At 34.4% G+C, this 16,903-nt stretch overlaps 1 protein-coding gene across 7 annotated transcripts in view; it reads right to left on the bottom strand.

The window, feature by feature from the left end:
• LOC133652973 (uncharacterized) overlaps positions 1-16,903 on the bottom strand; it is a 76,694-nt gene that overhangs the window by 24,792 nt on the left and 34,999 nt on the right. For 5 of the 7 annotated variants that reach the window (XM_062051941.1, XM_062051944.1, XM_062051943.1 and 2 more), the window contains one exon: positions 13,720-13,994. The exons of the other annotated variants lie outside the window; for them this stretch is intronic. The gene's annotated coding sequence lies outside the window, so the exon portion shown is untranslated. The remainder of the gene's footprint in view (positions 1-13,719; positions 13,995-16,903) is intronic. 7 annotated transcript variants of the gene reach the window in all.

Genomic DNA, 16,903 nt, shown 5'->3' with positions numbered 1-16,903 from the left:
TGAGTCAAGTTTTGTTGTAAAAGTAAGTTGACTTCTCACAATGTGAGTTAAGTTTTGTTGTAAAAGTAAGTTGACTACTCACAATGTGAGTTAAGTTTAGTTATAAAAGTAAGTTGACTACTCACAAATGTGAAATAAGTTTTGTTGTAAAAGTAAGTTGACTACTCACAAATGTGAGTTAAGTTTTGTTATAAAAGTAAGTTGACTACTCACAAATATGAGTTAAGTTTTGTTATAAAAGTAAGTTGACTACTCACAATGTGAGTTAAGTTTTGTTGTAAAAGTAAGTTGACTACTCACAAATGTGGAATAAGTTTTGTTGTAAAAGTAAGTTGACTACTCACAAATGTGAGTTAAGTTTTGCTATAAAAGTAAGTTGACTACTCACAAATATGAGTTAAGTTTTGTTGTAAAAGTAAGTTGACTACTCACAATGTGAGTTATGTTTTGTTGTAAAAGTAAGTTGACTACTCACAATGTGAGTTAAGTTTTGTTGTAAAAGTAAGTTGACTACTCACAATGTGAGTTAAGTTTTGTTATAAAAGTAAGTTGACTACTCACAATGTGAGTTAAGTTTTGTTGTAAAAGTAAGTTGACTACTCACAATGTGAGATAGGTTTTGTTGTAAAAGTAAGTTGACTACTCACAATGTGAGATAGGTTTTGTTGTAAAAGTAAGTTGACTACTCACAATGTGAGTTAAGTTTTTGTTGTAAAAGTAAGTTAACTACTCACAATGTGAGTTAAGTTTTTGTTGTAAAAGTAAGTTGACTACTCACAATGTGAGTTAAGTTTTTGTTGTAAAAGTAAGTTGACTACTCACAATGTGAGTTAAGTTTTGTTGAAAAGTAAGTTGACTACTCACAAATGTGAAATAAGTTTTGTTGTAAAAGTAAGTTGACTACTCAAAAATGTGAGTTAAGTTTTGTTATAAAAGTAAGTTGACTACTCACAATGTGAGTTAAGTTTTGGTGTAAAAGTAAGTTGACTACTCACAAATGTGAGTTAAGTTTTGTTATAAAAGTAAGTTGACTACTCACAATGTGAGTTAAGTTTTGGTGTAAAAGTAAGTTGACTACTCTCAAATGTGAGTTAAGTCTTGTTGTAAAAGAAAGTTGACTACTCACAATGTGAGATAGGTTTTGTTGTAAAAGTAAGTTGACTACTCACAAATGTGAGTTAAGTTTTGTTGTAAAAGTAAGTTGACTACTCACAATGTGAGTCAAGTTGTGTTGTAAAAGTAAGTTGACTTCTCACAATGTGAGTTAAGTTTTGTTGTAAAAGTAAGTTGACTACTCACAATGTGAGTTAAGTTTTGTTGAAAAGTAAGTTGACTACTCACAAATGTGAAATAAGTTTTGTTGTAAAAGTAAGTTGACTACTCAAAAATGTGAGTTAAGTTTTGTTATAAAAGTAAGTTGACTACTCACAATGTGAGTTAAGTTTTGGTGTAAAAGTAAGTTGACTACTCACAAATGTGAGTTAAGTTTTGTTATAAAAGTAAGTTGACTACTCACAATGTGAGTTAAGTTTTGGTGTAAAAGTAAGTTGACTACTCTCAAATGTGAGTTAAGTCTTGTTGTAAAAGAAAGTTGACTACTCACAATGTGAGATAGGTTTTGTTGTAAAAGTAAGTTGACTACTCACAAATGTGAGTAAAGTTTTGTTGTAAAAGTAAGTTGACTACTCACAATGTGAGTCAAGTTGTGTTGTAAAAGTAAGTTGACTTCTCACAATGTGAGTTAAGTTTTGTTGTAAAAGTAAGTTGACTACTCACAATGTGAGTTAAGTTTTGTTGAAAAGTAAGTTGACTACTCACAAATGTGAAATAAGTTTTGTTGTAAAAGTAAGTTGACTACTCAAAAATGTGAGTTAAGTTTTGTTATAAAAGTAAGTTGACTACTCACAATGTGAGTTAAGTTTTGGTGTAAAAGTAAGTTGACTACTCACAAATGTGAGTTAAGTTTTGTTATAAAAGTAAGTTGACTACTCACAATGTGAGTTAAGTTTTGGTGTAAAAGTAAGTTGACTACTCTCAAATGTGAGTTAAGTCTTGTTGTAAACGAAAGTTGACTACTCACAATGTGAGATAGGTTTTGTTGTAAAAGTAAGTTGACTACTCACAAATGTGAGTTAAGTTTTGTTGTAAAAGTAAGTTGACTACTCACAATGTGAGTCAAGTTGTGTTGTAAAAGTAAGTTGACTTCTCACAATGTGAGTTAAGTTTTGTTGTAAAAGTAAGTTGACTACTCACAATGTGAGTTAAGTTTTGTTATAAAAGTAAGTTGACTATTCACAAATGTGAGTTAAGTTTTGTTATAAAAGTAAGTTGACTACTCACAATGTGAGTTAAGTTTTGGTGTAAAAGTAAGTTGACTACTCAAAATGTGAGTTAAGTTTTGTTGTAAAAGTAAGTTGACTACTCACAATGTGAGTTAAGTTTTGTTGTAAAAGTAAGTTGACTACTCAAAATGTGAGTCAAGTTTTGTTGTAAAAGTAAGTTGGCTTCTCACAATGTGAGTTAAGTTTTGTTGTAAAAGTAAGTTGACTACTCAAAATGTGAGTCAAGTTTTGTTGTAAAAGTAAGTTGACTTCTCACAATGTGAGTTAAGTTTTGTTGTAAAAGTAAGTTGACTACTCACAATGTGAGTTAACTTTCGTTATAAAAGTAAGTTGACTACTCACAAATGTGAAATAAGTTTTTTTGTAAAAGTAAGTTGCCTACCCACAAATGTGAGTTAAGTTTTGTTATAAAAGTAAGTTGACTACTCACAAATGTGAGTTAAGTTTTGTTATAAAAGTAAGTTGACTACTCACAATGTGAGTTAAGTTTTGTTATAAAAGTAAGTTGACTACTCACAATGTGAGTTAAGTTTTGTTGTCAAAGTAAGTTGACTACTCACAATGTGAGTTAAGTTTTGTTGTAAAAGTAAGTTGACTACTCACAATGTGAGTTAAGTTTTGTTATAAAAGTAAGTTGACTACTCACAATGTGAGTTAAGTTTTGTTGTAAAAGTAAGTTGACTACTCTCAAATGTGAGTTAAGTCTTGTTGTAAAAGTAAGTTGACTACTCACAATGTGAGATAGGTTTTGTTGTAAAAGTAAGTTGACTACTCACAAATGTGAGTTAAGTTTTGTTGTAAAAGTAAGTTGACTACTCACAATGTGAGTCAAGTTTTGGTGTAAAAGTAAGTTGACTACTCTCAAATGTGAGTTAAGTCTTGTTGTAAAAGAAAGTTGACTACTCACAATGTGAGATAGGTTTTGTTGTAAAAGTAAGTTGACTACTCACAAATGTGAGTTAAGTTTTGTTGTAAAAGTAAGTTGACTACTCAAAATGTGAGTTAAGTTTGGTTGTAAAAGTAAGTTGACTACTCACAATGTGAGTCAAGTTTTGTTGTAAAAGTAAGTTGACTTCTCACAATGTGAGTTAAGTTTTGTTGTAAAAGTAAGTTGACTACTCACAATGTGAGTTAAGTTTTGTTATAAAAGTAAGTTGACTACTCACAAATGTGAAATAAGTTTTGTTGTAAAAGTAGGTTGACTACTCACAAATGTGAGTTAAGTTTTGCTATAAAAGTAAGTTGACTACTCACAAATATGAGTTAAGTTTTGTTGTAAAAGTAAGTTGACTACTCACAATGTGAGTTATGTTTTGTTGTAAAAGTAAGTTGACTACTCACAATGTGAGTTAAGTTTTGTTGTAAAAGTAAGTTGACTACTCACAATGTGAGTTAAGTTTTGTTATAAAAGTAAGTTGACTACTCACAATGTGAGTTAAGTTTTGTTGTAAAAGTAAGTTGACTACTCACAATGTGAGTTAAGTTTTGTTGTCAAAGTAAGTTGACTACTCACAATGTGAGTTAAGTTTTGTTGTAAAAGTAAGTTGACTACTCACAATGTGAGATAGGTTTTGTTGTAAAAGTAAGTTGACTACTCACAAATGTGAGTTAAGTTTTGTTATAAAAGTAAGTTGACTACTCACAATGTGAGTTAAGTTTTGGTGTAAAAGTAAGTTGACTACTCACAAATGTGAGTTAAGTCTTGTTGTAAAAGTAAGTTGACTACTCACAATGTGAGATAGGTTTTGTTGTAAAAGTAAGTTGACTACTCACAAATGTGAGTTAAGTTTTGTTGTAAAAGTAAGTTGACTACTCAAAATGTGAGTTAAGTTTTGTTGTAAAAGTAAGTTGACTACTCACAATGTGAGTCAAGTTTTGTTGTAAAAGTAAGTTGACTTCTCACAATGTTAGTTAAGTTTTGTTGTAAAAGTAAGTTGACTACTCACAATGTGAGTTAAGTTTTGTTATAAAAGTAAGTTGACTACTCACAAATGTGAGTTAAGTTTTGTTATAAAAGTAAGTTGACTACTCACAATGTGAGTTAAGTTTTGGTGTAAAAGTAAGTTGACTACTCTCAAATGTGAGTTAAGTCTTGTTGTAAAAGAAAGTTGACTACTCACAATGTGAGATAGGTTTTGTTGTAAAAGTAAGTTGACTACTCACAATGTGAGATAGGTTTTGTTGTAAAAGTAAGTTGACTACTCACAAATGTGAGTTAAGTTTTGTTGTAAAAGTAAGTTGACTACTCAAAATGTGAGTTAAGTTTTGTTGTAAAAGTAAGTTGACTACTCACAATGTGAGTCAAGTTTTGTTGTAAAAGTAAGTTGACTTCTCACAATGTTAGTTAAGTTTTGTTGTAAAAGTAAGTTGACTACTCACAATGTGAGTTAAGTTTTGTTATAAAAGTAAGTTGACTACTCACAAATGTGAGTTAAGTTTTGTTATAAAAGTAAGTTGACTACTCACAATGTGAGTTAAGTTTTGGTGTAAAAGTAAGTTGACTACTCTCAAATGTGAGTTAAGTCTTGTTGTAAAAGAAAGTTGACTAATGTGAGATAGGTTTTGTTGTAAAAGTAAGTTGACTACTCACAAATGTGAGTTAAGTTTTGTTGTAAAAGTAAGTTGACTACTCAAAATGTGAGTTAAGTTTTGTTGTAAAAGTAAGTTGACTACTCACAATGTGAGTCAAGTTTTGTTGTAAAAGTAAGTTGACTTCTCACAATGTGAGTTAAGTTTTGTTGTAAAAGTAAGTTGACTACTCACAATGTGAGTTAAGTTTAGTTATAAAAGTAAGTTGACTACTCACAAATGTGAAATAAGTTTTGTTGTAAAAGTAAGTTGACTACTCACAAATGTGAGTTAAGTTTTGTTATAAAAGTAAGTTGACTACTCACAAATATGAGTTAAGTTTTGTTATAAAAGTAAGTTGACTACTCACAATGTGAGTTAAGTTTTGTTGTAAAAGTAAGTTGACTACTCACAAATGTGGAATAAGTTTTGTTGTAAAAGTAAGTTGACTACTCACAAATGTGAGTTAAGTTTTGCTATAAAAGTAAGTTGACTACTCACAAATATGAGTTAAGTTTTGTTGTAAAAGTAAGTTGACTACTCACAATGTGAGTTATGTTTTGTTGTAAAAGTAAGTTGACTACTCACAATGTGAGTTAAGTTTTGTTGTAAAAGTAAGTTGACTACTCACAATGTGAGTTAAGTTTTGTTATAAAAGTAAGTTGACTACTCACAATGTGAGTTAAGTTTTGTTGTAAAAGTAAGTTGACTACTCACAATGTGAGATAGGTTTTGTTGTAAAAGTAAGTTGACTACTCACAATGTGAGATAGGTTTTGTTGTAAAAGTAAGTTGACTACTCACAAATGTGAGTTAAGTTTTGTTGTAAAAGTAAGTTGACTACTCAAAATGTGAGTTAAGTTTTGTTGTAAAAGTAAGTTGACTACTCACAATGTGAGTCAAGTTTTGTTGTAAAAGTAAGTTGACTTCTCACAATGTGAGTTAAGTTTTGTTGTAAAAGTAAGTTGACTACTCACAATGTGAGTTAAGTTTTGTTATAAAAGTAAGTTGACTACTCACAAATGTGAGTTAAGTTTTGTTATAAAAGTAAGTTGACTACTCACAATGTGAGTTAAGTTTTTGTTGTAAAAGTAAGTTGACTACTCACAATGTGAGTTAAGTTTTTGTTGTAAAAGTAAGTTAACTACTCACAATGTGAGTTAAGTTTTTGTTGTAAAAGTAAGTTGACTACTCACAATGTGAGTTAAGTTTTTGTTGTAAAAGTAAGTTGACTACTCACAATGTGAGTTAAGTTTTGTTGAAAAGTAAGTTGACTACTCACAAATGTGAAATAAGTTTTGTTGTAAAAGTAAGTTGACTACTCAAAAATGTGAGTTAAGTTTTGTTATAAAAGTAAGTTGACTACTCACAATGTGAGTTAAGTTTTGGTGTAAAAGTAAGTTGACTACTCACAAATGTGAGTTAAGTTTTGTTATAAAAGTAAGTTGACTACTCACAATGTGAGTTAAGTTTTGGTGTAAAAGTAAGTTGACTACTCTCAAATGTGAGTTAAGTCTTGTTGTAAAAGAAAGTTGACTACTCACAATGTGAGATAGGTTTTGTTGTAAAAGTAAGTTGACTACTCACAAATGTGAGTTAAGTTTTGTTGTAAAAGTAAGTTGACTACTCACAATGTGAGTCAAGTTGTGTTGTAAAAGTAAGTTGACTTCTCACAATGTGAGTTAAGTTTTGTTGTAAAAGTAAGTTGACTACTCACAATGTGAGTTAAGTTTTGTTGAAAAGTAAGTTGACTACTCACAAATGTGAAATAAGTTTTGTTGTAAAAGTAAGTTGACTACTCAAAAATGTGAGTTAAGTTTTGTTATAAAAGTAAGTTGACTACTCACAATGTGAGTTAAGTTTTGGTGTAAAAGTAAGTTGACTACTCACAAATGTGAGTTAAGTTTTGTTATAAAAGTAAGTTGACTACTCACAATGTGAGTTAAGTTTTGGTGTAAAAGTAAGTTGACTACTCTCAAATGTGAGTTAAGTCTTGTTGTAAAAGAAAGTTGACTACTCACAATGTGAGATAGGTTTTGTTGTAAAAGTAAGTTGACTACTCACAAATGTGAGTAAAGTTTTGTTGTAAAAGTAAGTTGACTACTCACAATGTGAGTCAAGTTGTGTTGTAAAAGTAAGTTGACTTCTCACAATGTGAGTTAAGTTTTGTTGTAAAAGTAAGTTGACTACTCACAATGTGAGTTAAGTTTTGTTGAAAAGTAAGTTGACTACTCACAAATGTGAAATAAGTTTTGTTGTAAAAGTAAGTTGACTACTCAAAAATGTGAGTTAAGTTTTGTTATAAAAGTAAGTTGACTACTCACAATGTGAGTTAAGTTTTGGTGTAAAAGTAAGTTGACTACTCACAAATGTGAGTTAAGTTTTGTTATAAAAGTAAGTTGACTACTCACAATGTGAGTTAAGTTTTGGTGTAAAAGTAAGTTGACTACTCTCAAATGTGAGTTAAGTCTTGTTGTAAACGAAAGTTGACTACTCACAATGTGAGATAGGTTTTGTTGTAAAAGTAAGTTGACTACTCACAAATGTGAGTTAAGTTTTGTTGTAAAAGTAAGTTGACTACTCACAATGTGAGTCAAGTTGTGTTGTAAAAGTAAGTTGACTTCTCACAATGTGAGTTAAGTTTTGTTGTAAAAGTAAGTTGACTACTCACAATGTGAGTTAAGTTTTGTTATAAAAGTAAGTTGACTACTCACAAATGTGAGTTAAGTTTTGTTATAAAAGTAAGTTGACTACTCACAATGTGAGTTAAGTTTTGGTGTAAAAGTAAGTTGACTACTCAAAATGTGAGTTAAGTTTTGTTGTAAAAGTAAGTTGACTACTCACAATGTGAGTTAAGTTTTGTTGTAAAAGTAAGTTGACTACTCAAAATGTGAGTCAAGTTTTGTTGTAAAAGTAAGTTGGCTTCTCACAATGTGAGTTAAGTTTTGTTGTAAAAGTAAGTTGACTACTCAAAATGTGAGTCAAGTTTTGTTGTAAAAGTAAGTTGACTTCTCACAATGTGAGTTAAGTTTTGTTGTAAAAGTAAGTTGACTACTCACAATGTGAGTTAACTTTCGTTATAAAAGTAAGTTGACTACTCACAAATGTGAAATAAGTTTTTTTGTAAAAGTAAGTTGCCTACCCACAAATGTGAGTTAAGTTTTGTTATAAAAGTAAGTTGACTACTCACAAATGTGAGTTAAGTTTTGTTATAAAAGTAAGTTGACTACTCACAATGTGAGTTAAGTTTTGTTATAAAAGTAAGTTGACTACTCACAATGTGAGTTAAGTTTTGTTGTCAAAGTAAGTTGACTACTCACAATGTGAGTTAAGTTTTGTTGTAAAAGTAAGTTGACTACTCACAATGTGAGTTAAGTTTTGTTATAAAAGTAAGTTGACTACTCACAATGTGAGTTAAGTTTTGTTGTAAAAGTAAGTTGACTACTCTCAAATGTGAGTTAAGTCTTGTTGTAAAAGTAAGTTGACTACTCACAATGTGAGATAGGTTTTGTTGTAAAAGTAAGTTGACTACTCACAAATGTGAGTTAAGTTTTGTTGTAAAAGTAAGTTGACTACTCACAATGTGAGTCAAGTTTTGGTGTAAAAGTAAGTTGACTACTCTCAAATGTGAGTTAAGTCTTGTTGTAAAAGAAAGTTGACTACTCACAATGTGAGATAGGTTTTGTTGTAAAAGTAAGTTGACTACTCACAAATGTGAGTTAAGTTTTGTTGTAAAAGTAAGTTGACTACTCAAAATGTGAGTTAAGTTTGGTTGTAAAAGTAAGTTGACTACTCACAATGTGAGTCAAGTTTTGTTGTAAAAGTAAGTTGACTTCTCACAATGTGAGTTAAGTTTTGTTGTAAAAGTAAGTTGACTACTCACAATGTGAGTTAAGTTTTGTTATAAAAGTAAGTTGACTACTCACAAATGTGAAATAAGTTTTGTTGTAAAAGTAGGTTGACTACTCACAAATGTGAGTTAAGTTTTGCTATAAAAGTAAGTTGACTACTCACAAATATGAGTTAAGTTTTGTTGTAAAAGTAAGTTGACTACTCACAATGTGAGTTATGTTTTGTTGTAAAAGTAAGTTGACTACTCACAATGTGAGTTAAGTTTTGTTGTAAAAGTAAGTTGACTACTCACAATGTGAGTTAAGTTTTGTTATAAAAGTAAGTTGACTACTCACAATGTGAGTTAAGTTTTGTTGTAAAAGTAAGTTGACTACTCACAATGTGAGTTAAGTTTTGTTGTCAAAGTAAGTTGACTACTCACAATGTGAGTTAAGTTTTGTTGTAAAAGTAAGTTGACTACTCACAATGTGAGATAGGTTTTGTTGTAAAAGTAAGTTGACTACTCACAAATGTGAGTTAAGTTTTGTTATAAAAGTAAGTTGACTACTCACAATGTGAGTTAAGTTTTGGTGTAAAAGTAAGTTGACTACTCACAAATGTGAGTTAAGTCTTGTTGTAAAAGTAAGTTGACTACTCACAATGTGAGATAGGTTTTGTTGTAAAAGTAAGTTGACTACTCACAAATGTGAGTTAAGTTTTGTTGTAAAAGTAAGTTGACTACTCACAATGTGAGATAGGTTTTGTTGTAAAGGTAAGTTGACTACTCACAAATGTGAGTTAAGTTTTGTTGTAAAAGTAAGTTGACTACTCACAATGTGAGTTAAGTTTTGTTATAAAAGTAAGTTGACTACTCACAATGTGAGTTAAGTTTTGTTGTAAAAGTAAGTTGACTACTCACAATGTGAGTTAAGTTTTGTTGTCAAAGTAAGTTGACTACTCACAATGTGAGTTAAGTTTTGTTGTAAAAGTAAGTTGACTACTCACAATGTGAGATAGGTTTTGTTGTAAAAGTAAGTTGACTACTCACAAATGTGAGTTAAGTTTTGTTATAAAAGTAAGTTGACTACTCACAATGTGAGTTAAGTTTTGGTGTAAAAGTAAGTTGACTACTCACAAATGTGAGTTAAGTCTTGTTGTAAAAGTAAGTTGACTACTCACAATGTGAGATAGGTTTTGTTGTAAAAGTAAGTTGACTACTCACAAATGTGAGTTAAGTTTTGTTGTAAAAGTAAGTTAATGTCGTCTGCAAAAGTAAATTGACTCAATTACAAAACTAATTTTCTATAAACTGCGAGATAAAATGATGCAAAAAGTTGCCTAACTATTTTTTGTAAAACAAGATATATTTAGTCAGTTACTCTGAATCAATATTGATGTCATTGTTGGTTAAGAAAGACATGATGTATGAATAAGAGTGAGAATTTTTCAAGACATTGTAAGTACACTAAATAAATTGTGTTTGTTGTGCTCAAGGGAAATGTCATTGGGGCAACACAACCAAGAGATCACAGGTCACCAAAATTGAAATTTTATTAAGTCAGAAAATTTCAAAATCATGTCAATTGCAAATAGTATCTAACAACAGCTGGGATGGCAGCGCTATAAGGTAATGGCAAGGACCAAACACGTGTGGGATTTAAACAGGCATACAAAACCCAAAAGCAGTGAAGTTGGCACGTTGTGTAAATGGTAAATAAAAACAGAGTACAATTATTTGCAAATCCTTTTCAACTTATTTTTAATTAAATAAACGGCAAAGACAATATTTTTTTTTTTTTTTACAAATAATCATTAACTTAGAATTTAATGGCAGCAACACAGTGCAAAAAAGTTGTCACAGGGGCATTTTTACCACTGTGTTACATGGCCTTTCCTTTTAACAACACTCAGTAAACGTTTGGGAACTGAGGAAACACATTTTTGAAGTGGAATTATTTCCAATTGCTTGATGTACAGCTTCCGTTGTTCAACAGTCTCCCTTCTGCTATTTTAGGCTTCATAATGTGCCACACATTTTCAATGGGAGACAGGTCTGGACTACAGGCAGGCCAGTCTAGTACCCGCACTCTTTTACTACCAAGCCATGCTGTTGTAACACATGCAGAATGTGGCTTGACATTGTCTTGCTGAAATAAGCAGGGGCGTCTTTGATTGATTGATTGATTGAGACTTTTATCAGTAGGTTGCACAGTGAAGTACATATTCCGTACAATTGACCACCAAATGGTAACACCGGAATACGTTTTTCAACTTGTTTAAGTCGGGGTCCACTTAAATTGATTCATGATACAGATATATACTATCATATATACTATCATCATAATACAGTCATCACACAAGATAATCACATTGAATTATTTACATTATTTACAATCAGGGGTGTGGAGGGGGAGGGGGGGTAGGATATGGACAGCAAGTAGTGGACATAGAGAGAGAGAGAGGGAGAGAGAGAGAGAGAGAGAGAGAGAGAGAGAGAGAGAGAGAGAGAGAGAGAGAGAGAGAGAGAGAGAGAGAGAGAGAGAGAGAGAGAGAGAGATCAGAAGGCAGAAGAAAAAGTATCTGCATTTGATTGTTCACATTTGATTATTAGCAATCCGGGGAGGGTGTTAGTTTAGGGTTGTAGCTGCCTGGAGGTGAACTTTTATTGCGGTTTTGAAGGAGGATAGAGATGCCCTTTCTTTTATACCTGTTGGGAGCGCATTCCACATTGATGTGGCATAGAAAGAGAATGAGTTAAGACCTTTGTTAGTTCGGAATTTGGGTTTAACGTGGTTAGTGGAGCTCCCCCTGGTGTTGTGGTTATGGCGGTCATTTACGTTAAGGAAGTAGTTTGACATGTACTTCGGTATCAGGGACGTGTAGCGGATTTTATAGACTAGGCTCAGTGCAAGTTGTTTAACTCTGTCCTCCACCCTGAGCCAGCCCACTTTAGAGAAGTGGGTAGGAGTGAGGTGGGATCTGGGGTGGAGGTCTAGAAGTAACCTGACTAGCTTGTTCTGAGATGTTTGGAGTTTAGATTTGAGGGTTTTGGAGGTGCTAGGCTACCAGGAGGTGCATGCGTAATCGAAAAAGGGTTGAACGAGAGTTCCCGCCAGAATCCTCAAGGTGCTTTTGTTGACCAGAGAGGAGATTCTGTAGAGAAATCTCGTCCGTTGGTTAACCTTTCTGATTACCTTGGTTGCCATTTTATCACAGGAAAGGTTAGCCTCTAGAATGGAACCTAGGTAGGTGACCTCATCTTTCCTGGTGATAACAATGTCACCCACTTTTATGGTGAAGTCATTGACTTTCTTAAGTTTGATGTGGGACCCAAACAGGATGGATTCCGTTTTACCCAAGTGTATGGATAGCTTGTTGTCAGCGAGCCAGGTGCAAGTTCTACAGAGCTCAGCACTGAGGATTTTCTCCACCTGTGACTTGTCCTTGCCGGATACCAGCAGGGCAGAGTCATCCGCAAACAAAAACAATTCACAGTCGCATGCCGATGACATGTCGTTTATGTATATTAGGAACAGTAAAGGTCCCAATATACTGCCTTGGGGGACTCCACAGCTCACCGAGAGGGGGGTGGGGGGGGACTCGGTGCCGTTCACCTCTACCACCTGCTCCCTCCCCTCCAAGTAAGATTGCATCCAGCTCCATGAGGTTTTGTTAAATCCGATTGCTCTGAGCTTATCCAACAGTATAGCGTGGTTAACGGTGTCAAAGGCCTTCTGAAGGTCCAGCATGACCATGCCGCAGTCAGATAGAGAAGGCATGTGTCAGTGGAGTGGTTAGTTCTGAAGCCGGATTGGATATGATAACCATGGTCCATGATAACGTTGCTTAGATGGCAACATACGTTGCTCCAAAACTTGTATGTACCTTTCAGCAGTAATGGTGCCTTCACAGATGTGTAAGTTACCCATGCCTTGGGCACTAATACACCCCCATACCATCACAGATGCTGGTTTTTCAACTTTGCGCCCAGAACAACCCAGATGGTTCTTTTCCTCTTTGGTCCGGAGGACACGACGTCCACAGTTTTCAAAAACAATTTGAAATGTGGAATCGTCAGACCACAGAACACTTTTCCACTTTGCATCAGTCCATCTTAGATGAGCTCGGGCCCAGCGAAGCCTGTGGCGTTTCTGGGTGTTGTTGATAAATGGCTTTCGCTTTGCATAGTAGAGTTTTAACTTGCACATACAGATGTAGCGACCAGCTGTAGTTACAGACAGTGGTTTTCTGAAGTGTTCCTGAGCCCATGTGGTGATATCCTTTACACACTGATGTCGCTTTTTGATGCAGTACCTCATGAGGGACCGGAGGTCACAGGCATTAAATGTTGTTTTTCGGTTTTCGCCTGATTCTCTGAACATTTTGATGATATTACAGACCGTAGATGGTGAAATCCTTAAATTCCTTGCAATAGCTGGTTGAGAAATGTTGTTCTTAAACTGTTTGTTGACAAAGTGGTGACCCTCGCCCCATCCTTGTTTGTGAATGACTGAGCATTTCATGGAAGCTGCTTTTATACCCAATCATGGCACCCACCTGTTCCCAATGAGCCTGTTCACCTGTGGAATGTTCCAAATAAATGTTTGATGAGCGTTCCTCAACTTCCTCAGTCTTTTTTGCCACTTGTATCAGCTTTTTTGAAACATGTTGCAGGCATCAAATTCAGAAATGAGCTAATATTTGCAAAAAATAACAAAGTTTCTCAGTTGGAACGTTAAGTATCTTGTCTTTGCAGTCGATTCAATTGAATATAGGTTAAGAAAGGATTTGCAAATCATTGTATTCTGTTTTTATTTACCATTTACACAATGTGCCAACTTCACTGGTTTTGGGGTTTGTAGATTGAACAATACACTTTGTTAAGCTGCATTTTATTAGCTCTTACTAGAAGTAGTAGCGTAGATAACAGTGAATTTACAACAAACTGGCAAACTCGATATGGATTGTAGGTAACTGACCTTAAGACCATGGACTTGGTGCGGACCTTTTGGTTGACATTGTTCAGGTGTATGAAGATCTTCTCAAACACTTCAGAGGTGCAGTTCAGTTTTTAGGGTACCTCATTTCCAAAGCCCGTCTGGTACAAAAATGTGCCACATCGAGGATGCCATAAAGGACCTGTGCTCCGTCCATGGATAGTCCAGCTTGCTTGGGGAGATCCTCTCAGGCTGACCACAAAGATGTTGAGGACATGTGTGGTAAAAGCCCCTTGGACAGTCCCATTATCAAAAGCCTGTACCAAAAAAGGACTCAAATTGGTATAATGTGACTGATTTTAGCAGTTTGGTACCTTCAGAATTCACAGATGTATATGTCATCCAATTGAAGGTCAGTTTAAGTGAAATTTAAGACCCACTGGCTAAGTCTGGTCAATCGCTCCGATGGTTCAATTACCAATACCTGGTACCTGCTTATGTGTATCTGGGATCGGCATCAATCCCGGGGATTTGCAATCAAACTGATTGATATTTGTGAAACAATCTTGCCTTCCTTCATACTTCCTCCAAACGGTCCATTTGGAATTGTGTCCGAGTGGGACTCCAGCGGATTATCCATATATGGTAGACATTTACCTAAACATCCTTCCGTGAGTCAGCCAATTTAAGTCGATGCAAAACCGGCTGTGCTACAACATCATGTCCACAATAAAACCAAGGAAAGAAAATGCCCTCTTGGTTTTATTTGAACCTGCACAAGTCACTCCACCAAATTTTAGCCTCAGTGCCTTACTTTCAACTTTTATGAAAGATTAGCAAAAATTAGCCCTACTTTAAAGGCCTAATGAAATGAATTTTTATTATTTAAACGGGGATAACAGATCCATTCTGTGTCATACTTGATCATTTCGGGATATTGCCATATTTTTGCTGGAAGGATTTAGTAGAAAACATCAACGATAAAGTTCGCAAATTTTGGTCGCTGATAAAAAAAGCCTTGCCTGTACCGGAAGTAGCGTGATGTCACAGGTTGAAAGGCTCCTCACATTTCCCCATTGTTTACACCAGCAGCAAGAGCGATTTGGACCGAGAAAGCGACGATTACCCCATTAATTTGAGCCAGGATGAAAGATTTGTGGATGAGGAACGTGAGAGTGAAGGACTAGAGTGCAGTGCAGGACGCATCTTTTTTCGCTCTGACCGTAACTTAGGTACAAGCTGGCTCATTGGATTCCACACTCTCTCCTTTTTCTATTGTGGATCACGGATTTGTATTTTAAATCACCTCGGATACTATATCCTCTTGAAAATGAGAGTCGAGCACGCGAAATGGACATTCACAGTGACTTTTATCTCCACGACAATACATCGGCGAAGCACTTTAGCTACGGAGCTAACGTGATAGCATCGGACTTAACTGCAGATAGAAACAAAAGAAATAAACCCCTGACCGGAAGGATAGACTGAAAATCAACAATACTATTAAACCATGGACCTGTAACTACACGGTTAATGCTTTCCAGCCTGGCGAAGCTTAACAATGCTGTTGCTAACAACGCCATTGAAGCTAACTTAGCAACGGGACCTCACAGAGCTATGCTAAAAACATTAGCTATCCACCTACGCCAGCCAGCCCTCATCTGCTCATCAACACCCGTGCTCACCTGCGTTCCAGCGATCGACGGAGCAACGAAGGACTTCACCCGATCATAGATGCGGTCGGCGGCTAGCGTCGGATAGCGCGTCTGCTATCCAAGTCAAAGTCCTCCTGGTTGTGTTGCTGCAGCCAGCCGCTAATACACCGATCCCACCTACAACTTTCTTCTTTGCAGCCTTCATTGTTCATTAAACAAATTGCAAAAGATTCACCAACACAGATGTCCAGATTACTGTGAAATTTTGCTATGAAAACCAAGCTTTTTGTATTGGATAAAATGGTGTCCGAATACTTCCGTTTCAACGATTGACGTCACGCGCATACGTCATCATACATAGACGTTTTCAACCGGAAGTTTAGCGGGAAATTTAAAATTGCACTTTATAAGTTAACCCGGCCGTATTGGCATGTGTTGCAATGTTAAGATTTCATCATTGATATATAAACTATCAGACTGCGTGGTCGGTAGTAGTGGGTTTCAGTAGGCCTTTAAACAAAGACCTTCGGTGTATATTGTTTATGGAAATGGAGGAGACAATGAAACGGTAAATAATAACAGTAGGTTAGAAATGTGTGAATGATACGTTAGCAATGCTACCACCAGTTGTTGTGTAGCTAGCTTCTTTCTTTCTTTCTTTCTTTTAGTTTATTTCGAACATGAACACATTTACATCAAAATACATCACACAATTTCATATCATTTCATTTACATCATGCCCGAAAAGGAGTAGGAAGAAGCAAAGCTTATTTAATCCTACCCCTTTCCCACTTCAAAGCATTTACAATTATATAAAATCATTTACTGACCTTTTTATATAATAAAATAACATCTATGAATTAGTATACACAACAGTTTGTAATATGTAATTAATTAATTCAGTCATTATTAACATACTGAGATGAAGAATATTTTCAATAAGGTTGGAAGTTTTTCTCATAATTCTTCTTCTTTGTACTTTGTAAGCACTATTAATTTAAACAACCTCTTAAACTGGATCATGTCAGTACAATTTTTAACTTCTTTACTTAATCCATTCCATAATTTAATTCCACATACTGTTATGCTAAAAGTTTTTAAAAAAAACTTCGCCTTCTACTGCAAGACAATAGCATCACTGTCCTGCGGCAAAATAAACAGGGTCCCTGCAGGTTTCAACAAGTCAAATTTAAGACTTATTAAGATCTTTTTAAAGCCATCACCAATATAAGTTAAGACCATTTCCCATCCGTACGGACAAAGACATGAAAGAAAATCGGAGGGCCAGAATGAATTGTAAGTATATGAATTATTCACTGCACTTTCACGATGTAAAACAAAATACAAACCCCGAAAACAGTGAAGTTGGCACGTTGTGTAAATCCTAAATGAAAACAGAATACAATGATTTGCTAATCCTTTTCAACCTATATTCAATTGACTAGGCTGCAAAGACAAGATATTTAATGTTTGAACTGGAAAACTGTTATTTTTTGCAAATATTAGCCCATTTGGAATTTGTTTCAAAAAAGTGGCAAAAAAGACTGATAAAGTTGAGGAATGCTCATCAA

The sequence above is a fragment of the Entelurus aequoreus genome, linkage group LG07, assembly GCF_033978785.1.
Source record: "Entelurus aequoreus isolate RoL-2023_Sb linkage group LG07, RoL_Eaeq_v1.1, whole genome shotgun sequence".
NCBI classification, from domain to species: domain Eukaryota; kingdom Metazoa; phylum Chordata; class Actinopteri; order Syngnathiformes; family Syngnathidae; genus Entelurus; species Entelurus aequoreus.
The sequence above is the reverse complement of the archived record's forward strand: the minus strand, read 5'-3'. Positions and strand labels throughout refer to the sequence as shown.